The sequence below is a fragment of the Eurosta solidaginis genome, chromosome 5 (genome assembly GCF_040869045.1).
Source record: "Eurosta solidaginis isolate ZX-2024a chromosome 5, ASM4086904v1, whole genome shotgun sequence".
Taxonomy (NCBI): domain Eukaryota; kingdom Metazoa; phylum Arthropoda; class Insecta; order Diptera; family Tephritidae; genus Eurosta; species Eurosta solidaginis.
In genome coordinates this window covers 178053552-178080945 of record NC_090323.1, presented here as the reverse complement: position 1 = coordinate 178080945, position 27394 = coordinate 178053552, and the positions used below count along the sequence as shown (strand labels likewise).

Genomic DNA, 27394 nt, shown 5'->3' with positions numbered 1-27394 from the left:
CAACAGTAGGGGCACGACAATCAGTTAGATTTAAACAAGCTATCAGTTGCGAAGTATAAGTGTGCTTTCAAGTAGTCTAATAAAGACCAATTTTGCATTATTCAATATTGGAGTTATTTATTCTAAAGTTTGGTAATTCGAACGTTAGCAGAAGGTTTGGAATAAGCGGAATTTCACTAAATTCGTTACAATATACTCAGTGAGCTCTGCTCAGCGGAGTATAAAAAATTGAGAAAGATAAATCAAAAAGTGAAAAAAAGAAATAAGTCCACTTACTCTTCGATAGTCTGTATAATGCAGATCATATTGCCTATTGAATGACGAGAAGATTTGATTGTCGTTGTTTTACAAAGACGCCTATAAACAATTGAGGCACAAATTTAATCTTGACAGCAATAAATTCAAAGTCGTTCTAGAACAGCTGAGTTGATCAAGTAGGATACATAACGAGTGAGGCCTATTTAAAATCAGAGCTGAGGTAGAATTACGCAGAATTATATTTTAGATGGTAACTTACGGCAAAAGCTCACCTGATGCCTATTCTAACCTAATTTGCTGCTGAGCGAAATGTTAGTATTTGGAAAATGTCTGGCGTATGTCGTCCTCAGTATCAATACTTCGATTTTTAAATCTGCATTGGAGATATCGAACGAGATATGGAAACTAGTAAGGAAGTCTGAGTTCGGTTGAAACCGAACATTACATACCCAGCTGTACACTCGAGATGCTATTGTTGTTTGTTTTGTGTGCTTAATAGTGTTCCAAGTTATAGCTCCCGAAACATAGAAAATTGCTTAGTCATAAAAGACCGCCCAAGCCATTTTTTAAATTTGAAGTTTTTCCTATTTATTGTTATAAATCCACTTGGGAAATAAAATACCATTGATATTATCTTTTTTGCAAAAATATAGCATATTTTATTGGTCCTCAACCCTTTTCAAATTCTTTTATATAAAAGTGGGTGTGGTCCTTAGCCGATTTCGTTAATTTTTTTTTAAAGCATTCCTTGTAGTAAAGGCAACCTCTCTGCGGAGTTTTGTTACGATAGGTTTAACGATTTTTGATTTATGATTAATAATACTTGTAAAATTTATTTCATCACAAGTGGGCGGTGCCGCGCCAATTTAAAAAAAATTCAAATTTTTATCAACAGTCTCAATATCAGTCCGCATGTAAAATTTCAACATTCTAGGTGTATAATTTAATAAAGAATCAGGTTTTTTGTGTTTTCCAAAATGTTATATATATAAAATGTGGACGTGGTTATGATCCGATTTCGCTCATTTTCAATACCAATCTATTCTGGGTACAGATAAGCTCGTGTACCAAATTTGGTGAAGATATCTCAATATTTACTCAAGTTATCGTGTTAACGACAGACGGATGGACGGGCGCACATGGTTCAATCAAATTTTTTTCGGTACTGATGATTTTGATATATGGAAGTCTATACCTATCTCGATTCCTTTAAACCTGTACATCTAACCGTTATCCACTTAAAGTTATAATACCCTGTGTACTGGGTGTAAAATGAGAGGACTGTAGACTCATGACGGGTATTCTGAATGAACATTGCCTTCGGGCGTCACAGGCTACCTAGTCAGTGATACCAGATATAGAAAGTGTAAATTAGAGGAGAGAACCATCAAATACGATTTACGCTCGTGCCCCGTGCTTCCCAGACCAAAGCTTCAGCTATTAGGAGTGATTTAGCTATCAGATCTAGAAGCAGCAAGTTGCATTGGTCTTAGAAAAGTTCTAATTCCATTTGCCAAGACGGAGTTATTTTATATCATTGGTCCTCGTTTTAATTGGGGTTTTAGTTTGGTCGTTAATCAAACTTCTGGAAACACTATGGACTCATGAGGTCCTCACCTATTGGTCGGTTCAACCCCACCCAAACTTAGTCCAAAAAATAACATGCGAATCTGCGTGAATAGACAAATATTATTTTATAAATCACAATTTTTTTGAAAAATAGTTTTCTAACTTATAGTTATTTAGGTTTGATTTTTTTGCCATTTCTCTGTTACAGTGGCTGCTATAGCAACGTTGTATTACTTCCCATCCAGTTAATCTCTGACTTTTTGTACTTAATTAGAAATGGAACCGCGTAAAAGTTTTTACCAAGTCTTGTTGCTTTTGTTGGTGTTATAGCAATAGAGACACTCCCCGAAGCTTTTGGGGAATGTTGCCAGTATTGATGATCATTTTCCGGATAAATAGCCGGTAAGTTCCGGTAACAAGCACCATTAAGGTACAAGTCCGAACATCTCGAAGCGATTAAGTGTGACCACCAGGAGCCCTCTGTGCAGTGGTGGATTTGAATATGCGCCGCCCCTAGGCAATACATAACTTGCCGCCCTTATTTTCACAATATTAATATATGCCACAATGTTTGCGATTTTCAGTGCTTTATTACATTGTAGTTTTGTTATTAATGAAATACATAACGAAATCAAGATAATGGACATTAATGACGCATTTAACCTTAACTTTTTTCCAAACATTCCTCATTTACATTTCTTGGCGGCTTGATTTTTCAGCTGCGAATTCGCAAATGATATCATCACAATCGATAGATAAAAACAATTTTGATTCTATCGTCGACAACGCAAGAGCATTCGGTGTGTTTTCGCCCATCGAAGATCTGAGGTAGTTTTTCACGTGTTTTAAAACAACTCGTTTGATTATCAACATTAGGGTAAGAGATATGCGAACTATTCTGCCCCAGCATTTTCAACACCTTGTATATAAAAATAACAAAACTGGCTACTTGAATTCATTGCTAAGTACATGAATATGTCGGGGTTATTTCGGGACTATTGCGGTATCATTTGGGGATCCTTCCGGTATCATTCCTGGATGACTTTCGGGATCCCGTTAGGGTCATTTCGGGACTTTTTCGAGATCATTTGGGGATCCTTCCGGCATCATTGCTGGATAGTTTTCGGGATCCGTACGGGATCCCGTGAGGATTATTTCGGGACTTTTTCGGGAGTATTTCGGGATCACTTATGGATGGTTTTCGGGATAATTTGGGGAATCTTCCGGTATAATTTCTGGATGGTTTTCGGGATCTCGTTAGGGTAACTTCGGGACTATTTCGGTATGGTTTTGGTACCCTTCCAGCATAATTTCTGGAAAGTTTTCGGGATTTGTCCGGGATCCCGTCGGTATAATTTCGTGACTATTTTGATATCATTTTGGGACCCTTCCGGGATCATTTAAGGACTCTCCGAAACCGGTAGTTCAGCACACATGATTTTTTAAATTATGGATTTGCTGCAAATTATTCGTAATTAAAATTCGGTATGTCTTATTTTTTATATCTACACAGCTTTCTCGTTATATTTTCGATTATTTTAAATGAATCCTGTAACGAACTGTTATAGCTATAATTACACTTTTTGTAATACTTTAACCAACTATATATACACGGAAACGCAATACTATTTTCATCTAAAAAATTATCTTTGATTTTATCTAATTGTAGTTTTACTCATTTGCGCAGGCGCGTGATTAGAAGTTTTATGCAAATTTTTACGACTGTTATGCGGAAAAAAAATTTAGTGCTTCATTCTAATTTCGAAATGCATAAAAAAGAATGAATTATTTTTTATGATATACAGACAAAAATACCTCTTTTAAATGCAGCAAAATCCAAATTCAATTTTTTTTTTTTTTCAAAAATGTGTTGACCAGAATTTTGCCTCAACTTTGCCGCCCTAGGCTCTAGCCTATATTGCATATAGAATAAATCCGCCACTGCTTCTGGGCCATCCCAGACCTCACCCTCTAGTTCCATTAGGAACTTAGTGTCGCCACAGCCTCGCGAGCTAAAAAAACAGGATTCGTCACGGGTAGATGAGGTTGACAATTGGCTTTGAGAAGCTATATATTGCGCTAGCAACCCCTTGAATCATTGGGGTATTTTAGTAGCCTCTTACCACAGGTATATCTGCCGCTTGTTTATTCTAAAGCCTCCACAATGATGGGAGTTTTCAGTTTAGCTTAAATGCGAATTCAATATTGTTTTATGCTCTCTATCTTTGTACTTAGAAGAATTCGCACTGGCCATTGATCTTTTTTATCACTCTTGCAAGTTTTTGATAGCATTTTCGCTGGCTATATCTAGTAGCTTTAATTTTTCGCACTCACGCCCTTTCTATACTCAGCTGAGCAGATCTCACAGAGTATATTAATTTTGTTCGCATAACGGTACCCGTAACGGCATAAACTAAGCGAAATAGATATAGACTTCTATATATCAAAATGATCTGGGCCAAAAAATAAATTCATTTGGCCATGCCCGTCCGTCCGTCTGGCCGTAAACGCGATAACTTGAGTAAATTTTGAGGTATCGTAATGAAATTTGGTATGTAAGTTCCTGGGCACTCACCTCAATATTTAAAATGAACGAAATCGGACTACAACCACGCACAGTTTTTCGATATCGAAATTTTCGAAAAACCGAAAAAGTGCGATAATTCATTACCAAAGACGGATAACGCGATTAAACTTGGTAGGTGGGTTGACCTTATGACGCAGATTAGAAAATTAGTAAAATTTTGGACAACGGGCGTGGCACTGCGCACTTTGAAAAGAAGGTAATTTAAAAGTTTTGCAAGCTGTAATTTTTCAGCTGAGTATGTAAAGTTTGATTACACCCGAATTTAGCCTTCCTTATTTGTTTCCATTTCCTTTTCTGATTATGGTAGCATTCTTGGGTTCAGTCTTCTCATAACAAGCTGTCTGAGTGTATTGCTAAAGATAGCCTCCTCCGGTTTTGTTGTAATGATTCACTATCTTAATATATATGTTCCTTCTGAACGTGTCTTTTTGACTGAATACCTCCCAACGACTGGACCGATTTTTTTTAAATTTTATTCCTATGTTTGAGGGAGTTTCTACATGCATAAGATTCATAATTTGGCCCACTTCCTCTGTTATCTATCCAAGAAGGGAACCGGGGGCCGATGCTTTCCTTAAAATAGTATTTATGGTGCTGTTTGCTTGAAATTTTGTACAGAGGTATAACCCTGACTAGCTTGTTATTTCAAACACTTTTCATTCCGGAAATTGAAACAGGGCCCGACTTTTTATGATAAATCGCATTTAAAAGAAGGAGAAAAGGAGGATAACAAGAGAAAGGGCAAGGCAGAGGTATTAGAGCCAGAGCAAATAATTGATGTAAAAATTGTGAGAGGGCGAGGGAAATATAGTGAGGAGAGGAAGAAAGAGGATGGACGGAGGTGAAGAAAAATAAATATAAGTTGAGGGAGGTATAAAAAAGTGGGTGTAAAAGAAAGAGAAATCGAGAATATAAAGGGACCAAGGCACGTAGGAAAGACAGGGATCCTACATAAAGAGGAGTAGTGGGAGCCGAGAAGATACAACCACGTTTTATTGCAGAGCCTCATTATGGAATATGCATCTATATACTGGACAAGTAAATACATCGCAATGAGGTATATTGTCTTCTATTTGCTTCTCAAGTACTTATCTACATATATCATAAACATAAAAAAGATAGCGATTTAAGAAACCACGATATTGAAATCAGTTGGTGAGGCGAAGCAGGTATTCAATGTTTGCTATAGAGATAACATACATGATGAATTGAAATGGAAGAGGGATTAGTGGGTCCAGGAGTAAAAGTAGGAAGGGGAGTGTTAGTTGGATTAGGAATGTAAGTAGTATTGAGAGTATGAGTGGGAGTGAATGTGAGAGTAGGAACCGGAATGGGATTAGGAGTGGAAATGGAAAGGAGATAAATGGAATAAGGGATGGGCAAGAATATTCAGAAAAATGCCGGGTGAAGTAAAATAGAATGATAAAGAAAGTGAAGAGGTGTAGCTAGGCTTACAGGTAAACAAATATTTGGACAGAACAAATTCTGCTGGGTACCTAGTTATAATAAGATGTTTTTGTGAGATCGCCGTTATCCATTGTGTCTCTGATATAATTTTGTTATTGTAGCGAATACAGTCTTTATTGTTTGATGCAATAGGAAATATATTAGTTAAACGGGACTTGTTATTGTATTTTTGTTTAATGGTGTGGCCAGTTTATACTTATATTTAAGAATTCATGAGCTTAACACCGGCTTATAATAATTGAATTTAAATTATTATGTTTTCTAAGAGAAACTGAAAAGAAAGAAATATTTACTGGCATATTGCGATGGAACCATTTCTAGAACCGCCAATCTAATCATCATCAGGCAATTTTGTAATGTTATCAAAGGTTTCACCGGGATTCGAACCGTGAATCATATGGTGAAACTGCAGTTGCCTTTAACCATTAGGCTATCCTGCTGGTATTTGTTTTCATGCTTAATTCAGTTTTTCTCATTATTTTTCTTGTTATTGTTTACCTCATAGTACAAAAAACCTAATTGCCTTCCATAAAAAATTAGTACAAATAATCTTAATGTATGTACATATGTCGATGAAACAAGTTTTCACTTTTCGTTATATTGCAAAATTAGTTCTCAAGGTGTTTCCACACCAGGTAATTAAGTCTTGTTTGGCTATAACAAATAAATTAAGCTCTTTTTAGCTAGAAATTTATTGGTTTGCCTGGTTCTACTGTCAAATTTAAACCAAGCTGTATACATATTATTAAACAGTTATCAAATAAGCGGAGTTAATTATTGAAGTGTTCGTTGAAATTCTTAGAAGCTTATTCATAGTGTAGTTGTTGTTGTTCTCGCAAAGCCCCCAATGTCACACGTGGTATCTCTATTTCTCTTTAAAATCAAACATTTTTTGTGTTTTTGAAGTCAGCTATATGTACTCTGTTTGGTCATCTGGCCCTTTGTTGTTGCTTTCTTGTTTTAAATTAAAATTTCCCAGCAGGAAAAAGCCTACTAATAGTTAAAAGTTGGTTTCCAATAAATAAGCGTGCTTTCTTACCTATCAAGTGTTAAGTGTCGAAGATCATGTATAGGCCTTACAGCCCTACACTAACAAATAAGTTGGTATCATTAAGAGAGGCATGTAGACTCATGACGGGTATTCTGACCCAACATTGCCTTCTGCCGTCACAGGCTGCCTAGTCAGTGACAGCAAATATAGAAAGTGAGGATTAGAGGAGGGAACGATCAAATACGTTTTACGCTCGTGCCCCGTGCTTACCAGACCAAGCCTCCAGCTTTTAGGAGTGGTTTAACTGTCAGATGTAGAATCAGCAAGTGGCATGGGTCTTAGAAAGCTTCTAGTACTTGCAGGTTTCTGATAGGGGTTTTAGTTTGGTCTTTAAACAAACTTCTGGAAACACTATAGACTCATGAGGTCCTCACATATTGGCCGGTTCAACCCCACCCAATCTTAGTCCAAAAAATAACTTGCGAAACGGCGTGAATAGACAAATATTATTTTATAGCTCAAAAAAAAATTTTTTTTTTTTTTGAAAAATTGTTTTCTAATTTAAAGTTATTTGATTTTTTTGCCATTTATCTATTACAGTGGCTACCATTTTCAAATAATCCTCAGTTTTTTTTTAGCAATTAATTATTTTTTCTCCAGCGCTGCTTTCGTTTATGCTGACTCATTCAAACCATCGCTTCGCCCATCCAATATATCAAAAGCCCATAACAAAACAGCGATTAACTAAAAAATGTTACGTTCAGGAAACACTAAAAACTGATTGACTTCTCCAAATGTGCCGATGCAATTTTTAGTTTTTACCAAGTGTTGTTGTTTTTGTTGGTGTTATAGCAATAAAGACACTCCCCGAAGCTTTTGGGGAATGTTGCTAGTATTGAAGGTTCTTTTCCAGTTATATACAGGATAAGTTCCGGTAACAAGCACCATTAAGGTACAAGTTCGAACATCTCGGAGCGTTTAAGTGTGACCGCCAGGAACCCTCTGGGCCATCCCACACCTCACCCTCTAATTCCATTAGGAACTTGGGGTCGCCACAGCCTCGCGAGCTAAAAAATAGGATTCGTCACGGGTAGATGAGGTTGACAATTGACCTTGAGAACCTATATATTGCGCTAGCAACCCCTTGAGTAATTGTGGTATTTTAGTAGCCTCTTACGACAAGTATATCTGCCGCGTGTTTATTCTAAAGCCTCCACAACGATGGTAGTTTTCAGTATAGCTTATATGCGAATTTAATATTGTTTTATGCTCTCTATCTTTGCACTTAGAGAAACTCGCACTGGCCATCGATCCTTTATCACTCTCCCAGGTTTTTGATAATATTTTTGCTGGCTAGTAGCTTCAATTTTTCGTATTTACCGCCCTTTTTTATACCCACTTAAACACAGGGTATTATAACTTTGATTGGCGTTTGTGTGGCAAAAATAGCAATCCATTTTTTTGTGATTTGAAAGTTCTGACAATTCTTTTCGGAATGCCAGGAGGATACACAAAATATCCTTGTTATCTGTGCTAATGGGACAGTCGAGGGAAAGATAATTTCAAATTCAGTGAATGACCGTGTAGGAAAACACTCGAAATAGGAAGAAAAAAAACGCCGTTAACATTCCAATCGTTCAGAACGATAAAGTTATTTTGCCACCTCAGGTTGGGCTACATGAAGCAGTTTATCAAAAGACTTGCCAAAACAGCCAGGTTTTTTTTGCACTTGAAAGCCGTGTTTCCAAAACGAAGTGACACATAAATCAAGGAAGGTATGAAAATATTTTCAATTTATACATGTGATTCACAGCAACTAACAGAGTACAGACCATTGATAGAATTTTTAATTAATTTTCTTGTTTACAATAAGCGTCGTAACTTAAACATTTATCAACCTATTTTAATAAACCATGACCTTTCTTTCTCTGGATAAATAGTTCTTTGAGAATGAATGTAAAAAATAATTTTTTTTTTATGACACGTTACATAAAAAAGAAGTCAAACTGTGAAAAACGGGGAAAAATGGTAAAGCTTAGATAACTTTTGGAAAATATTCCTAATTTTTTTGAATAAAGTATAAATAAAAATATATCAGATTAAAGCATGAATCTTCTTCTTTCCGAAACTGTAAAGCGATCGAAAATCGGTTAAAACATGATGACGTTATAATTGTTAGAGCGCGCAGTAGGCGAAAACGGTTTTTAGAAAATATCTTGAAAATTTTGGGGTGTTAGAAAATTTTGAAACACATTCAAGGCCTACAACGTAGCACTGTAGAATTAACGCTTTTTCGGTTAGCGCTTAACAGTCATAACCAAGCAAAAAAATACTGTACATTTTAGTGCAAATATTTCCTTTTTTCGGTGCTGTTTATAAAAGCTGTGTTTACTGAGTTAAATAATTTTCTGACTAATATTGCTATAAAAAAAATTTCCCTCGAAAAATCTTGAAAAAAATTGTATGATATAGATGCTGTTAACACAAAAACAATTTTTATATCTTACTACACTAAAAAAGAAAAAAAAAAAACAAAAAAAAAAAAAAACTTGAATACCACGACCCCCCTAGGCATTTTTCTGAATATTATCGGGGTTTCAATAATGTCTCGAAACGAGCAACCATTTACAGTCTCAGCTCAAGTACATCCAGCATTAACTAATTTAATTGGCTCCATTTTCAGCTGCAGAATGATCACATCGCGATGAGGTTTGTGCGAGGCCAAAAAAAACTGTAATCGGAGGAATGCCTCAAGCCTTATCAGCAATGCTATGAGCGTTGATCAGGAACTAATTGTTGGACTGTGCGACAGAAGACCAGTTGAACTCACGGCGTATTTAGATGACGTTTCAGCCACCATAAGCGGCGGACATTTATCAGAAATCAGCTCTCTCATGCATCAGCCAGTTTAGGATGTACATGCCTGAGCAACGGGAGTCGGGTTAACCGCACACGCAGTAATTTCGAGATGATTTTGGGAACCCTTTCGGGTTCTTTCCGGAGGCATTTGAGAGTTATTTGCGGATAACTTCGTTTGGGGTTCTTTCGGGAGGATTCCGAGGATTATTTCAGGGTACTTAAGGAGTAATTTACGGGTCATTTCGGGATGATGTCGGGAACATTCCAGAGTTCCTCCCAGGATCATTATGGAGTCGTCGAGAACTGGACCAGGAATAAAATCCTATCGGTCAATTCAGCCAAAACTGAACTGGTATTGCAGCTGACGGTGCTAGCGGGTATTACCCTGACGTTGAGGGCCCCTGCCAAATATCTAGGAGTAATTTTGTATAGGAAGCTACCTTCAGGAGCGTGTGAGGCAAGCAAAGGTGGCACTGTATAGCTTTAGGGGAGCTGTTGCGCGAAGACGGTGACTATCGCCGGATATTATCCTGTGGTTCTACACTGCTGTGGTTACACCAATCCTTCTATACGGGGTATTGGTCTGGTGGACGGGCTTAGATACCAAATCGAACCTACGAGAATTCCAGAAGGTACCAAAAAGTGCTCTAGTTTGCGTGGGGGGTATTCTTTTTCTTTTTAATGTGTTGCCAATAGATTTAATGGCCAAGCTATGTGCGGCCTTTCCTGCTCTATGGCTGCGAGAGTTATCCGACTGGAGAAATAATGTGGTAGGTCATGCATCTATGCTTAAGAATCTGGATTCGCCTTCGTCGGATTATTGCCTTCCGACTGTATTTTTCTATATGAAGTACGAGGTTGTGATCCCGGATAGGGATTATTTGTCGAAGGAGCCGCCGGACCTGAGCGATAGGCTGCAGATGTATGCTAACGGCTCCAAACTGGGTAAAAAGGTGGACAGCGGGGTCTTTGCACCTAAACTAGGGTGGAGCCTACCCGATCATTGCAGCTTTTTCAAGCGGAGGTGGCTGCTACAAATGAGGCCGTTGATCTCCTGAGAAATGCTGTTCACGGCTATAATAAAATATTTATTTACTCTAACAGCCAGGCTGCACTAAAAGCGCTTGAATCGGTCATATGTAAGTCCAAGACAGTAGAGAAGTGCCGTAAATCTCTCAACGAGATCTCTGAGCAAACTTCCCTCAGTCTGGTATGCGTGCCTGGACACTCGGATATACCGCGCAATGAGATGGCTGCTGAAATTGCAAGAGAAGCACATCCGTTCCGCTTTCGTCGTCCTGGAAGGGATAGAGCATGCCGCTCACTATCTGCAAGCTCACTTTGAAAGGGATTTTCCTTAGGGAAGCGGGTGTGGGAGCTGCTAGCCAGCGAAAATATTATCAAAAACTTGGGAGAGTGATAAAAAGGATACATGGCCAGTGCGAGTTTCTCTAAGTGCAAAGATAAAAGAATATTAAATTCGCATATAAGCTAAACTGAAAACTACCATCGTGTTGGAAGCTTTAGAATAAAAACGCGACAGGTATACCTGTCGTAAGAGGCTACTAAAATACCCCAATGATGCAAGGGGTTGCTAGCGCAAAATGTAGCTTTTCAAAGCCAATTGTCAACTTCATCTACCCGTGACGAATCATGTTCCTTTAGCTCGCGAGGCTGTGGCGAGGTGAGGTGTGGGATGGTCCACAGGGTTCTTGGTGGTCACACTTAATCGCTCCAAGATGTTCGGACTTGTATCTTAATGGTGCTTGTTACCAGAACTTATCCGATATATAACTGGAGAAGAACTATCAATACTGGCATCATACCCCAAAAGATTCGGGGAGTGTCTCTATTGCTATAAGACCAACAAGAACAACAACACTAGGTAAAAACTAAAAACTGCATCGGCACATTTGGAGAAGTCAATCAGTTTTTAGTGTTTCCTGAACGTAAAAATTTTTGGTTAATCGCTGTTTTGCTATGAGCTTTTGATATATTGGACGGGCGAAGCGATGGTTTGAATGAGTCAGCATAAACGAAATCAGCGCTGGAGAAAAAATAATGAATTGATAAAAAAAACTAACGAGTATTTGAAAATTGTACACGATTTCACTTCTAATTATCTACAGAAAACCAGAGATGAACTGGATGGAAAATAATGGAACGTTGCTATGGCAGCCACTGTAACAGAGAAATGACAAAAAAATCAAATCGAAATAACTTTAACAATTTTTGTTGTTATATCGGCCTACTGATTTGTAAGATCGCGGGTTCGAATCGAGCTAAAGGCCTAACAATAATTTTTTATTATTATTATTGTTATGATAAATTTTTTCTTAATTGAAAAAATTTTTAAATTAGAATAGAAGAAAGAAAAAATTTAGACAACTGCCAAAGGTCGTTGAATAGATCCATTTTGGGAACAAATCAGTAGGCCGATATAAGAAAAATTCTTAATACATCCCAGAGCACGGGGAAAAAATTGTCAATAAAATACGGCACTATGGCAGCATTGCCATCAAACAAGTCCAATTTTCACATCCATTCTGCAACAGATGTCGCAGTGTTGTGAATATCAATTGGCACGAACCAGAATAGAAGTAGGATTAATGAAGACAAACAAAAAACCGCTGTGATGGCTGAATGGTTATAGCAGCGGCGCCTAAACGTTGCCGATGAAGGAATTTCAAGTTAGATCAAACTACATACTGGGTGCAAAACAAATTCAAAACCGGTTCAATAGTTTAGGAGTCCGTCGCGGCCAAAAATTTTGTGACAAGGGTTTTTTATATATTAAGAAAATATGCGCTAGATTTACTTTCACTACGCTGAAAAAAAAACTTCAAAACAGTTAAAACGAAACAAATTTTTTATGTGGAATAATTTTTCAAAATAATTCTGAATTCCCTTAATACTTTTCTTGTTAAAAATACAATAATTTTAACAATGATATTTAGTGCATACTTGAGTAAATTTTAAGGTATCTGGCTGAAATTTGGTATGTAAGTTCCTAGGCACTCATCTCAGATCGCTATTTAAAATGAACGAAATCGGACTATAACCACGCCCGCTTTTTCGATATCGAAAATTTCTAAAACTCGAAAAAGTGCGATAATTCAGTACCAAAGACGGATAGAGCGATAAAACTTGGTAGGTGGGTTGATTCTATGACGCAGAATAGAAAATTAGTAAAACTGCAAAATGGGCGTGGCACCGCCCACTTTTAAAAGAAGGTAATTTAAAAGTTTTGGAAGCTGTAATGTGGTAGTCGTTGAAGATATAATGATTAATTGGCAGGAACGTTACCCCTATTACTGTATGTGTGCCAAATAAAAATTAGCAAAATCGGATGACGAGCACGCCCACTTTTTAAAAAAAAAGTTTTTAAAGTCAAATTTTAAGAAAAAATTTAATATTTTTACAAAATATAAGTACATTATGTCAAAATTCAACTCCAGTAATGACATGATGCAACAAAATACAAAAATAACAGAAAATTTCAAAATGGGCGTGGCTCCGCCCTTCTTTATTTAATTTGTCTAGAATACTTTTAATAGCATAAGTCGAACCAAAATTTTTCAATCCATGTGACATTTGGTAAGAACATTGCTTCTATGATGATAACTGTTTTCTGTGAAAATGGCCGAAATCGGTTGAAGCCACGCCCAGTTTTTATACACAGTCGACCGTCTGTCCTTCCGCTCGGCCGTTAACACGATAACTTGAACAAAAATCGATATATCTTTACTAAACTTAGTTCACGTACTTACTTGAACTCACTTTATCTTGATATTAAAAATGGGCGCAATCTCAATTAAACCATGCCCACTTTTTCGATATCGAAAATTTCTGAACATAAAAAAATGCCATAATTTTATACCAAATACGAAAAGAGGGATGAAACATGGTGATTGGATTGTTTTTTGACGCAAAGTATACATAACTTCAGAAAAAACTTTGTAAAAGGGGTGTGACATATACCATATTAAGTAAAAGAAAATGAAAAAGTTCTGCAAGGCCAAATCGAAAGCACTTAGACTTGTGGCAGGAATACTGTTCGTGGTATTGCATCTAATATATCTAATCTAATCTAATATCTAATATATATTATAAATGGGAAAGTTTGGATGTTTGGATGTTTGTCCAGACGTTTGTTTTTGTGACTGAATCACGCCATAACGGCTACACGGATTTTGATGAAATTTGGGACACAGGCAATAGTCTACTAGCGAAATTTGTTTCGAACATGGAAAGAGGGGTGGGGTTCCCACGCCCCCTTCGATCAATTACCTTTTAATTAATTTTGCACATTATAAATTTACGTATACGGGCCTTCACCAATATTACAGACTCAATGGGTCAAATAATTCGAGGGCTTACAAAATGAGCAGTGACACCCTCCGCCCCCTCTCCCTCTTCTCTACCCCTCTGGTGTAAAATCTATAAATTGTTATAAGTCAATATACATTTTCTCTTAAATCAATGGTTTTTGGTATCTGGTACATACAGATCGAGATCTAAACAATTTTGGAAAAACGATCAGTGGTCCTATCCTTCTCCGCCCGCAATCCGCCCTCCACCAATTGTTTTTAATAGCACGCTTTTATTAGCTTTACCTGTATGTTTCTATATAACTCTTCATTTGCTCCAACGTGCCTGCTGCCTTATTAACATGGTTTTATAATAAGCTTCACGTTATTTGTAATCCCGTTAGGGTCATATCGAGACCCTTCCGGGATCATTTCTGGATGGTTTTCGGGATCGGTCCGGGATCCCACCGGGTTCATTTCGGGACTTATTCGGGACTATTTCGGGATCATTTTGGGACCCTTCCGGCATAATTTCTTTATAGTTTTCGGGATCCGTCCGGGATCCCGTCGGGGTTATTTTGGAACATTTTCGGGACTATTCCGGGATAATTTGGGAACTATTTCGCGATCATTTGGGGACCCTTCCGGCATCATTTGTGGATGGGTTTCGGGATCCGTCCGGCATCCCGCCGGGGTATTTTCGGGATAATTTGCGTACCTTTGAGAGATAAATTCTTTACGATTTCCGGGATCACTACGGGACTTTTTCGGAGTCATTTTGGGTCCCTTCGTAATCATTCCTGGATGGTTTTAGGGATCCGTTCGGGATCCCGTCGCGGCCATTTCGGGGCTATTTCGGGATCATTAGGGGTATCTTCCGGCATAATTTCTGGATGGTTTTCGAGATCCGTCCGGGATCCCGTCGGGGTCATTTCGGGGCTTTTTCTCGACTAATACGGGATCATTTGGGTACCCTTTCGGCATCATTTTTGGATGGTTTTCGGGATCCGTCCGCGATCCTGTCGGGGTCATTTTGGGACTTTTGCGAGATCATTTGGGGTATCTTCCGGCATCATTTCTGGATGGTTTTCGGGATTCGTCCGGGATCCCGTCGATGCCATTTCGGGACTATTTCGGCATCATTTGGGGTACCTTCCGGCATCATTTCTAGATGGTTTTCGGGATCCGTCCGGGATCCCGTCGGGGTCATTGCGGAACTTTTTCTCGACTAATAAGGATCATTTGAGAACCTTACCGGCATCATTTCTGGATGGTTTTCGGGATCCGCCCGAGATCCCGTCGAGGTTCTTTCGGGACTTTTTCGGGATCATTTGGGGTCCCTTTCGGCATAATTTCCGAATAGTTTTCGGGATCCGTCCGGGGTCCCGTCATGGCCATTTCGGGACTTTTTCTAAATCATTTGGGGTCCCTTCCGGTATCATTTCTGTAGGGTTTTCGGGATTCGTTCGGGATCCAGTGGGGTCATTTCCGGTCTTTTCGGGATAATTTGGGGTACCTTCCGGCATCATTTCTAGATGGTTTTCGGGATCCCGTCAGGGTCATTTCGGGATTATTTCGGGATCATTTGGGGAACCTTTCGGCATCACTTCTGGATAGATTTCGGGATCTGTACGGGAACCCATCGAGGTATTTTCGGAACTTTTTCGGGACTATTTCGGGATCATTTGGGAACCCTTTAGGGGTCATTTCATGACTTTTTCTGTATTATTTCGGGATCATTTGGGGACCCTTCCGGCATCATTTCTTGATGGTTTGCCGGGTCCATTAGGGTCATTGCGGGACCATTTTGGGATCATTCGGGACCCTTCCGAGGTCATTTCTGGATCCGTCCGTGATGCCGTAGGAGTCATTTCGAGATATTTTTATTACTTTTTCGGGATAGTTTTGGAACCTTTCCCGGATCATTTGTGTATGGGTTTCGCGATCCGTCGTGGATCCCCTCGGAGTCATTTTGGAACTTTTTCTGGACTATGTCAGGATAATTTAGGAACCATTCCTGGATATTTTCTGGATGGTTTTTGAAATCCGTCCGGGAGCACGTCAGGGTCATTTCGGAACTTTTCCGGGACTATTTCGGGATCATTTTGGTAAACTTCAGGGATCATTTCTGTGTGGTTCTCTGAATAAATCTACAATTTTGTCGTCCTCATTTCGGGTTTTTTGGAACTATTCCGGGAACTTTTGGAGACCCTTCCGGGGCATTTCTGTACGGTTTTCGGGATCCGACAGCGATATCGTCGATGAGTAATTAAAAGCAAAAATTATTCGATCGGTCAAAAGTCCATGAAATCTCCAAATATACATATAGGTATATGACCAAAAATAAACTAAAAAAACCATTTTTATTATTTTAAGTAAATCTTGCGTTTCATATGTAGTATGTATATTCGTACCCAATTAAAATTGAGAAACTAAAATATTTAGTTTTCTGAAGCATAGTCGCGGTTTTGCGGTAGGAGTAGTAGAGATTTCACTTCTTCGGATATTTCATCATGCTGGTAATTTCGATCTCCTCGATGAAATAAATGGGTCAGAAGTAACTAACAAATTATTTAAAATTTCCTCGTGGCTTTGCGGCTAATTTTTCTTGCATGGTCTCTACGATATACTCTAAAATCTTTATTTCTGGATTTAGCGGCTTCTTCGGACAACTTTCCGATAGGAATGGAACCCAAATGCTCTATTATTGTAGCTCCGTGTACTAAAATTGTATGTACATTTGAAGGCATGTAATACCATTCATATAGTACGACGTAAACTCGAATGGTTTCTCTGGCGTACATGTTGAACTTTTGTACATTTATTGGACAACCACATGAAAGTGCCCCTAATATTATAGAGAATATTTGAATGAGATTTTCACTAACAGCAGTTATAGAGGCGGTAGTTTTAATGTCAACGAAAAATCGTCTAGCGGTATTTCCATCATTCGTTGTTCCGTGCCCTTGCTTTACCACGTCTACCAATAAACCAGTCTGAATAGTAAAAATTATTTTAGTGAAGCCAAAATTGCTGGAAATTGGAAAAAATACCTAGATGTACACATATGCTCGTTAGGGTATGTCGATATGAAACCCGGTTACTAAAAGTGTCATAACTTTTTTAAATTAGGTTTTACGAAACAATGTTATGTAACAATAAATTATGGAAAAAGGTCACAGAATACGAAAATGTACATTTAAAGTCCTATGTCCCAAATTTTCAATTTCGCTCCACTGTGCATCGCTTCGCCTACCCAATATATCAAAAGCCCATAACAAAACAGCGACCAACTATAAATTGTTACGTTCAGGAAACACTAAAAACTGATTAGACATCTCCAAATGTGCCAATGCAATTTTTAGTTTTTACCAAGTGTTGTTGTTTTTGTTTTTGTTATAGCAATAGGGACACTCCCCGAAGCTTTTGGGGAATGTTGCCAGTGTTGATGGTCCTTTTCCAGATATATATCCGGTAAGTTCTGGTAAGAAGCACCATTAAGGTACATGTCTAAGCATCTCGGAGTGATTAAGTGTGACCACCAGGGACCCTCTGGGCCATCCCACACCCCACCCTCTAGTTCCATTAGGTCAACACATCCTCGCGAGCTAAAGAAACAGGATTCGTCACGGGTAGATGAAGTTGACAATTGGCTTTGAAAAGCTATATATTGCGCTAGCAGCTCCTTGAATCATTGGGGTATTTTAGTAGCCTCTTACGACAGGTATACCTGCCGCGTTTTTATTATAAAGCTTCCAACACGATGGTAGTTTTCAGTTTAGCTTATATGCGAATTTAATATTCTTTTATGCTCTCTAACTTTGCACTTAGAGAAACTACCTGGCCATGGATCTTTTTTATCGCTCTCCCAGTTTCTTGATAATATTTTCGCTGGCTAGTATCTAGTAGCTTAAATTTTTCGTAATCACACCTTTTTTATACCCAGCTGTACTTAAACACAGGGTATTATAACTTTGATTGGATAACGGTTGGTTGTACAAGTATAAAGGGATCGGGATAAACATAGACTTCCATATATCGATATCATCAGTATCGTCAACGCTGGATAATCTCGAGATGACCACTCAACGAACCCATGTTTAGGTTAGAGTGGACACTGGTACGACCACCAGTGCACTTCGAACCAAAAAGGTCCCATTGTGATACCACGTAGATTTCTCCCCTACCCAAACCAACAAATCGATTCAGCAAATGTCAGGAATTTGTTAGGTTCCAACTTAACCAGCTCACAAAGATCGCCAAAGAAATCCCAGAGATTTCTTCCTCTTGCGTCAAAGCGCAGGACAATCGCACAAAAAATTCTTGACTGTTTCTATCCCCTCTTCGTCTTTGCAGTTCCCGCTGTAATCATTATAAAGAGCACCTAGCAGTTGTGCATGCTTCCCGATTGATATGTGGCCAGTTATAACTCCAACCACCAGAGATATGTGCCCCCTTCCAAGATGAAGAAGACTTTTTGTACGTCTTGCGCCCCATTCAGGCCAAATGTGCTTAGCGTAGTAGCGGAATTCGAGATTGCTCCATCTCACACCCGCTTCCCTAAGGAGAATCACTTTCAAAGTTAGCTTGCAGGTAGTGGGCGGCATGCTTAATCCCTTGCAAGACGACGAAAGCAGAACGGATGAGCCCTCTATTGAAAGTTCGTCAGCCATCTCATTTCCCGGTATATCCGAGTGTCCAGGCACCCATACCAGCCTGAGGGAAGTTTGCTCAGCGATCTCGGTAAGAGATTTGCGGCAATTCTCTACTGTCCTGGACTTACATGTGACCGATCCAAACACTTTTAGTGCAGCCTGACTGTCAGAGTAAATACATATTTTATTATAGCCGTGAACAGCATTTCGCAGGTGATCAACGGCCTCATTTTTAGCAGCCACCTCCGCCTGAAAGACGCTGCAATGATCGGGTAGGCTAAAGGATAGATTCCACCCTAGCTGAGGTGCAAAGACCCCGCTGTCCACCTTTTTATCCAGTTTGGAGCCGTCAGTATATCCTTGGACCAATAATCCCTATCCGGGATCACAACCTCGTACTTCATATCGAAAAATACAGTCGGAGCGCAATATTCCGACGAAGGCGAATCCAGATTCTTAAGGATAACTGCATGGCCAGCCTCATTGTCTCTCCAGCCGGATAACCGTAGAGCCGTAGAGGAAAAAAGGCCGCACATTGCTTGGCCATTAAATCTATTGACAACACATGAAAAAGAATATCCAGCGCCTGCGCAGGGGGGGTCGCAGAGCACCCCCACGCAAACTAGAGCACTTCTTGGTACATTCTGGAATACTCGTAGGTTCGATTTAGTATCTAAGCTCATGCACCAGACCAATGCCCCGTATAGAAGGTTCGGTGTAACCACAGCAGTGTAGAAGCACAGGGTAATATCCGACGATAGTCACCATCTTCGCGCAACAGCTCCGCTACAGCTGTACTGTGCCACCGTTGCTTATCTCACACGCTCCTGAGCATTTTCCCTCCAGGATAGTTTCCTATCCCAAATTACTCCTAGATATTTGGCAGAGGCCCTCAACGTCAGAGTCATACCCGACCGACAGACTTTTTTTCCTGATCCAATTCTCGACGACTCCATAGTTATCCCCAAAACTATCATGGAGTTATCCACAAACGACACCGGAATGACCCCGGGAGGAACTCTGGAATGTTCCCGACGTCATCCCGAAATGACCTGTCAATGTCTACGCAAGTACCTTAAAGAATCCTCGAAATCATCCCTAAATAACCCACAAACGAACGAGAAGTGACAAATAACTCTCAAATGACTCCGGGAAAACCCCGAAAGGGTCCCGAAAATCATCCCGAAATTACTACGTTGGCGGTTAACTCGACTCCAGTTGCTCAGGCATGTACATCCTAAACCGGCTGATGCATGAGAGAGCTTATTTTTTATAAACAGCCGCTGCTTATGGTGACGGAAACGTCATCTAAATACGCCATGGGTTCAAGTGGTCTTCTGTCGCACCGTACAAGCAATTAGTTCATGATCAGCACTCATAGCATTGCTGATAATGCATGAGGCATTCCTATGTTAACAGGTTTTTTGGCCTCGCACAAACCCCATCGCGACGTGATCATTCTGCAACTTAAAATGGTGCCAATTAAATTAGTTAAGGCCGGATGTACTTGAGCTAAGACTGTCCATGGTTGCTCGTTTCGAGACATTATTGAAAGCCCCGATAATATCCAGAATAATGCCTAGAGTACCCGTGATGTTCAAGTTTTTTTTTTTTTTACTGTATTAAGATATAAGTTCAAATTATTTTTGTTTTAAAAAACGTCTATATCATACAATTGTTTTCAAGGTTTTTCTACGGAAATTCTTTTTATAGCAATATTAGTCAGAAAATTATTTAACTCAGTAAAAACATCGTTTATATATAGAGCACCGAAAAAAAGAAATATTTTCACTAAAATGTACAGTATTTTTTTGCTTAATTATGACTCTTAAGCGTTATTATATTCAACGAATGTCGTTGGTACTGAATTTATATTATCATATGCGCTAGATTTACTTTCACTACGCTGAAAAAAAACCATCAAAAGAGTTAAAACGAAAAAATTCAATTATGTGGTATAATTTTTCAAAATAATTCTGAATTCCCTTAATACTTTTCTTGTTAAAAATACAATAATTTTAACAATAATATTTAGTGCATACATACGTATGTACATATGTTTAAGGCCGCGGTACAATGACATTTTTCATATAGATGCGTCTAGCACAAGCTTATGCATTCCGAATCATCACCACAATCAACCAAATTTTGCGTTTGTAAATATGAAGGAACTTCATTGAATTCAATTGAAGTTTATTACGCATTGCCCATTCACATACAAAATTTCGCGAAGCACTTTTATAAACGTTCTCCCTATAACAAAAATACTTGCTAACATATTGTAACGAATTTAGGGAAATTCCGCTTATCTACAACCTTCTGCTTACGTTCGTATCGCTAAACTGTTGAATAGAACACTCCAATATTCTGCATTACAAAATGGTCTTTATTAGACTACTTTGAAAGTACTTCGCAATTAAACTTCACTTCGCTCAGAACATTAATCTTCCGCAAGTGGAGCTCATAGACTTGGCTTCCCCTTATCCGCAAGCTGTGGTTCCATCCACTTCTAAGGCCGTGGAAAAAACCTTAGAGTCTCAAACTGTAACTTCTGAAACTGTAACTTCTCAATCTGTGACTACTTATTCAGAAGCACCGCCTAAGAAGCTGGTTTTACTCTTGCTCAAAAAATCGATTTTTGTATCTCGTTTTGACAAAGACACTTCCGTTGAGGTTATCAAGGCTTATGTCACTTCGAAAATTAAGGCTGACGGCATAACTTCAAGAAAATTTAAATTTAATTACGAAAGAAACATTTCTTCATTTAGAATTTATGTCTACTCAAAAGATTTTGATAAACTTTTGGACAGCGCATTTTGGCCGCCAGGGGCTTTTGTTCGCGAATTTGTGCATAAGACTATTGAGATTACTCAAAATGTAGCAAAAATTCCTCCTCAAAGTTCTTATCCAAAAAACTTAATTTAACATCTTGCTTAAGCATTTACTATCAAAACATTAGAGGCTTAAATACTAAATTAACTGACTTATATTTGAAAACCATTCGCTGTAACTATAATATTATTGCTTTCACCAAAACATGGCTGAAACCCAATGTTTTAAATTCCAAAATTTTTTGCGGTGAGTATCAGACCTATAGAAATGACCGCTTAAATAGGACCGGAGGTGGTGTCTTGCTAGCTGTACAAACTTCAATTCCATCTGAAGATTTTAATTTACCCGAAGTTGATTCCATCGAGTTTAAATGCATCTGAATCATACTTGGCCGGGGTCATATTTACTTACCCGTTTGCTATATTCCACCGTCTTCTGATCTATCAGTGTATATGCACTATATTTCACTGTTGCAATCAGTAAATTCTGTGATAAAGCCCACGGACTCAATGATTGTTTTAGGCGACTTTAACCTGCCACATATATCTTGGTATATCGTTGATCACAATATTGTCCCCGTATCATCCAAAATGCATAACAATGACTTTTTGAATGGAATTATTGATCTTTGCCTTAATCAGATCAATTTCTTTCCGAATAAGTATGGAAAATTCTTAGACTTAGCATTTGTTGACGACATATCTAAATTCTCTATAAATCGGTGTAAACCTCTTGTTTTGCCAGAAGACGTTTTCTATCCTTCTCTTGAGATAACTTACGAAATCATAAGCAACGAAGTCGGCTGCACTAACAAAACACGTGTCTCTACCAGGTGCTTTGATTTTTTCAAAACTAATTTGAACCATTGAAATAAAGAGCTTTCTGAGATAACGTGGCCTCAATATACAGAGGATGTAGAGCAAAACGTTTTACATTTTAATAAAACCATTTATACTTTACTAGCCTTTACCCGCGGCCCCGTCCGCAAGGATAAATTTAAATATATGGGCTATTCGCGTTAGCCTGCTTATTATCTGTTTAAAATTTTGTTTTCTGTCTAATGCATTTTATTTTTGTAATTGAGTAAAAAAAGAACTAAATGAGCTAATAACCTGATAGGATCCCAAATGATCCCGAAATTATCCAGAAAAGCTACGAAATGACCCCACGCTATCGCGGACGGATCCCGAAAACCATCCAGAAATGCCCCGAAAGGGTCTCCAAAAGTTCCCCGAATAGTCCCAAAAAACCCGAAATGACATCGACACGATTCTAGACGTATCCAGAGAACCACACAGAAATGATCCCTGAAGGTGTTCCAAAATGATCCCGAAAAGGTTCCGAAATGACCCTGACGGGCTCCCGTGCCCAAACCATCCAGAAAATATCCAGGAAGGGTCCCTAAATTATCCCGACATACTCTAGAAAAAGTTTCGAAATGGCTCCGAGGGGATCCACGATGGATTGCGAAAACCGTACAGAAATGATTCCGGAAGAATCCCAAAATGATCCCGAAATAGTCCGGAAATGACCCAGATGGGATCCCGCACAGATCCCGGAAGGGTGCAAAAACTATCCCGGAAAAGTAACAAAAAATCCCGAAATGGCTCCTTCGGCATCCCGGACGGATCCAGAAATGATCTCGGAAGGGTACCCAATTGATCCCAAAATGGTCCCGAAATGACCCTGATGGATCTGGCAAACCATCAAGAAATTATGCCGAAAGGGTCCCAAAATGATCCCGAAATAATACAAAAAAAGTCACGAAACGACCCCTAGAGGATCCCCAAATGATCCCGTATTATCCCCGAAAAGGTCCCGAAACAACTGCGACGGGACCCCGGACAAATCCCGAAGACCATCCAGAAATGATGCCGGAAGAGATCCCAAATGATTCCGAAAAAGTCCCGCATTGATTCCGACGGGATCCCGAACGGATACCGAAAATTATTCAGAAGTGATGCCGGAAAGGTACTCAAATGATCACCTAATAGTCCCGAAATGACCCTTAAGGGGTCATGGTCGGATCCCATAAACCATCCAGAAATGATCCCGATATAGTCCCGAAGAAGTCCCGAAATGACCCTGACGGGATCTCGAACGCATCCCTAAATGACCCTGACGGGATCCCGGACAGATCCCGAAATCCATCCAAAAATGAACTTGGGAGGGACCCCAAATGATCCCGAAAAAGTCCCGTAAATGTTTCCCACGGGATCCTGATCGGATACCGAAAACCATCCAGTAGTGATGCCGGAAAGATCCTCAAATGATCACCTAATACCAAAATGACCCTGACGGCATCCCGGACTGATCCCGAAATACACCAGAAATGATCTTGGGAAGGTCCCAAAATGATCCCGAAATAGTCTCAGAAAAATCCAGAAATTACCCTGACGGGTTCCCGGATGAATCCTGAAAGCCATCTCTAAATGATCCCGAAAAAGTCCCGAAATGACCCTGACGGGACCCCGAAAGGACCCCGAAAACTATCCAGAAATGATGCCGGAAAGGCCCGCAAATGATCCCGTATTATTCGAGAAAAAGTCCCGAAATGACTCCGACGGGATGCCGAACGAATCCCAAAAACCATCCAGAAATGATGTCGGAAGGGACCCTAATGATCCCGAAAAAGTCCCGCAATTATACCGATGGGATCCTGAACGGATACCGAAAACCATCCAGAAGTGATGCCGGAAAGGTCCTCAAATGATCACCTAATACCAAAATGACCCTGACGGCATCCCAGACAGATCCCGAAATCCATCCAGAAATGATCTTGGGACGGTCCCAAAATTATCCCGAAATAATCTCGGAAAAGTCCAGAAATTACCCTGACGGGATCCCGGACGAATCCTGAAAACCAATCTTAAATGATGCCAAAAAAGTCCCGAAATGACCCTGATGGGACCCGGAAAGGATCCCGAAAACTATCCAGAAATTATGCCGGAAAGGTCCTCAAATGATCTCCCAATAGTTCCGAAAAGACCCTGACGGGATCCCGAACGGATCCCGACAACTATCCAGAAATGATACCGAAAGGGTCCGCAAATGATCCCGTATTAGTCGAGAAAAGTCCCGAAATAACCCCGACGGGATGCCGGACGAATCCCAAAAACCATCCAGAAATGATTTCGGAAGGAACCCCAATGATCCCGAAAAAGTCCCGCAATTATACCGATGGGATCCTGAACGGATACCGAAAACCATCCAGAAGTGATGCCGGAAAGGTCCTCAAATGATCACCTAATAGTCCCAAAATGACCCTGACGGCATCCCGGACAAATCCCGAAATCCATCCAGAAATGATCCTGGGAAGGTCCCAAAATGATCCCGAAGTAGCCTCGGAAAAGTTCAGAAATTACCCTGACGGGTTCCCGGACGAATCCTGAAAGCCATCCTTAAATGATCCCGAAAAAGCCCAGAATTGACCCTGACGGGATCCCGAAAGGATTCTGAAAACTATCCAGAAATGATGCCGGAAAGGTCCTCAAATGATCCCCTAATAGTCCCGAAATGACCGTGACGGGATCCCGAACGGATCCCGACAACTATCCAGAAATGATGCCGAAAGGGTCCGCAAATGATCCCTTATTAGTCGAGCAAAAGTCCCGAAATTACCCCGACGGGATCCCGGACGAATCCCAAAAACCATCCAGAAATGATGCCGGTAGGAATCCCAAATGATCCCGAAATAATCCCGAAATGACCTCGTCGGCATCCCGGACGGATACCGAAAATTATTAAGAAATGATGCTGGAAAAGTCCTCAAATGATCCCCTAATAGTCCCGAAATTACCTTGATGGGATCCCGGACGGATCCCGAAAACCATCCTGAAATGATGCCGAAAGGGTTCCTAAATGATCCCGTATTAGTCGCGAAAAAGTCCCGAAATAACCCCGACGGCATCCCGGACGGATCCCGAAAACTATCCAGAAATGATGCCGGAAGAGCCCCAAATGATCCCGAAAAGGTCCCCAAATGACCCCGACGAGATCCCGGACGGATACCTAAAACCATCCAGAAATGATGCCCTAAGAGACCCCAAATGATCCCGAAAAAGTCCCCAAATGACCCCGACATACTCCAGAAAAAGTTCCGAGGGAATCAACGACGGATCGCGAAAACCATACAGAAATGATTCCGGAAGGATCCCAAAATGATCCCGAAATAGTCCGGAAATGACCCAGATGGGATCCCGCACAAATCCAGAAATGATCCCGAAAAGGTCCAAAAACTATCCCGGAAAAGTAACAAAAAATCCCGAAATGGCTCCTACGGCATCCCGGACGGAACCAGAAATGATCTCGGAAGGGTCCCCAAATGATCACAAAATGGTCCCGAAATTACTCTGATGGATCCGGCAAACCATCAAGAAATTATGCCGGAAGGGTCCCCAAATGATCCCGAAATAAAACAGAAAAAGTCACGAAACGACCCCTAGAGGATCCCCAAATGATCCCGTATTAGCCCCGAAAAGGTCCCGAAATAACCCCGACGGGATCCCGGACAAATCCCGAAAAACATCCAGAAATAATGCCGGAAGGGATCCCAAATGATTCCGCAAAAGTCCCGCAATGATTCCGACGGGATCCCGAACGGATACCGAAAATCATCCAGAAGTGATGCCGGAAAGGTCCTCAAATGATCACCTAATAGTCCTGAAATAACCCTGACGGGATCCCGGACGGATCCCGAAATCCATCCAGAAATGATCTTGGGAGGGACCCCAAATGATCGCGAAAAAGTCCCGCAATGATTCCGACGGGATCCTGAACGGATACCGAAACCCATCCAGAAGTGATGCCCGAAAGGTCCTCAAATGATCACCTAATAGTCCCAAAATGACCCTGACGGCATCCCGGACTGATACCGAAATCCATCCAGAAATGATCTTGGGAAGGTCCCAAAATGATGCCGAAATAGTCTCGGAAATGTCCAGAAATTACCCTGACGGGTTCCCGGACGAATCCTGAAAGCCATCCTTAAATGATCCCGAAAAAGTCCCGAAATGACCCTGACGGGACCCCGAAAGGATCCCGAAAACCATCCAGAAATGATGCCGGAAAGGTCCCCAAATGATCTCCTAATAGTTCCGAAAAGACCCTGACGGGATCCCGAACGGATCCCGACAACTATTTAGAAATGATGCCGAAAGGGCCCGCAAATGATCCCGTATTAGTCGAGAAAAAGTCCCGAAATGACCCCGACGGTATGCAGGACGAATCCCAAAAACCATCCAGAAATGATGCCGGAAGGGACCCCAAATGATCGCGAAAAAGTCCCGCAATGATTCCGACGGGATCCTGAACGGATACCGAAAACCCATCCAGAAGTGATGCACGAAAGGTCCTCAAATGATCACCTAATAGTCCCCAAAATGATTCTGACGGCATCCCGGACAGATCCCGAAATCCATCCAGAAATGATCTTGGGGAGATCCCAAAATGATCCCGAAATAGTCTCGGAAAAGTCCAGAAATTACCCAGACGGGATCCCGGACGAATCCTGAAAAACCAATCTTAAATGTTGCCGAAAAAGTCCCGAAATGACCCTGATGGGACCCCGAAAGGATCCCGAAAACTATCCAGAAATGATGCCGGAAAGGTCCTCAAATGATCTCCTAATAGTTCCGAAAAGACCCGGACGGGATCCCGAACGGATCCCGACAACTATCCAGAAATGATACCGAAAAGGTTCCCAAATGATCCCGTATTAGGCGCGAAAAAGTCCCGAAATGACCCCGACGGGATCCCGGACGGATCCCGAAAACCATCCAGAAATGATGCCGGAAAAACCCTAAAATGATCCCGAAAAAGTCCCCAAATGACCCGACGAGATCCCGGACGGATCCCGAAAACCATC

General features: G+C 40.3%; 1 protein-coding gene and 1 long non-coding RNA gene across 9 annotated transcripts in view; one reads left to right on the top strand and one right to left on the bottom strand.

Moving 5' to 3' along the window:
- Ir64a (Ionotropic receptor 64a) overlaps positions 1-27394 on the bottom strand; it is a 685241-nt gene that overhangs the window by 614662 nt on the left and 43185 nt on the right. The gene's annotated exons all lie outside the window — the stretch shown is intronic.
- The window catches only part of LOC137234034 (uncharacterized), an 85568-nt gene continuing 58213 nt past the window's right edge, over positions 40-27394 (top strand). Inside the window, exon 1 of the long non-coding RNA XR_010947664.1 lies at positions 40-132. This is a non-coding gene — a long non-coding RNA (uncharacterized lncRNA). The remainder of the gene's footprint in view (positions 133-27394) is intronic.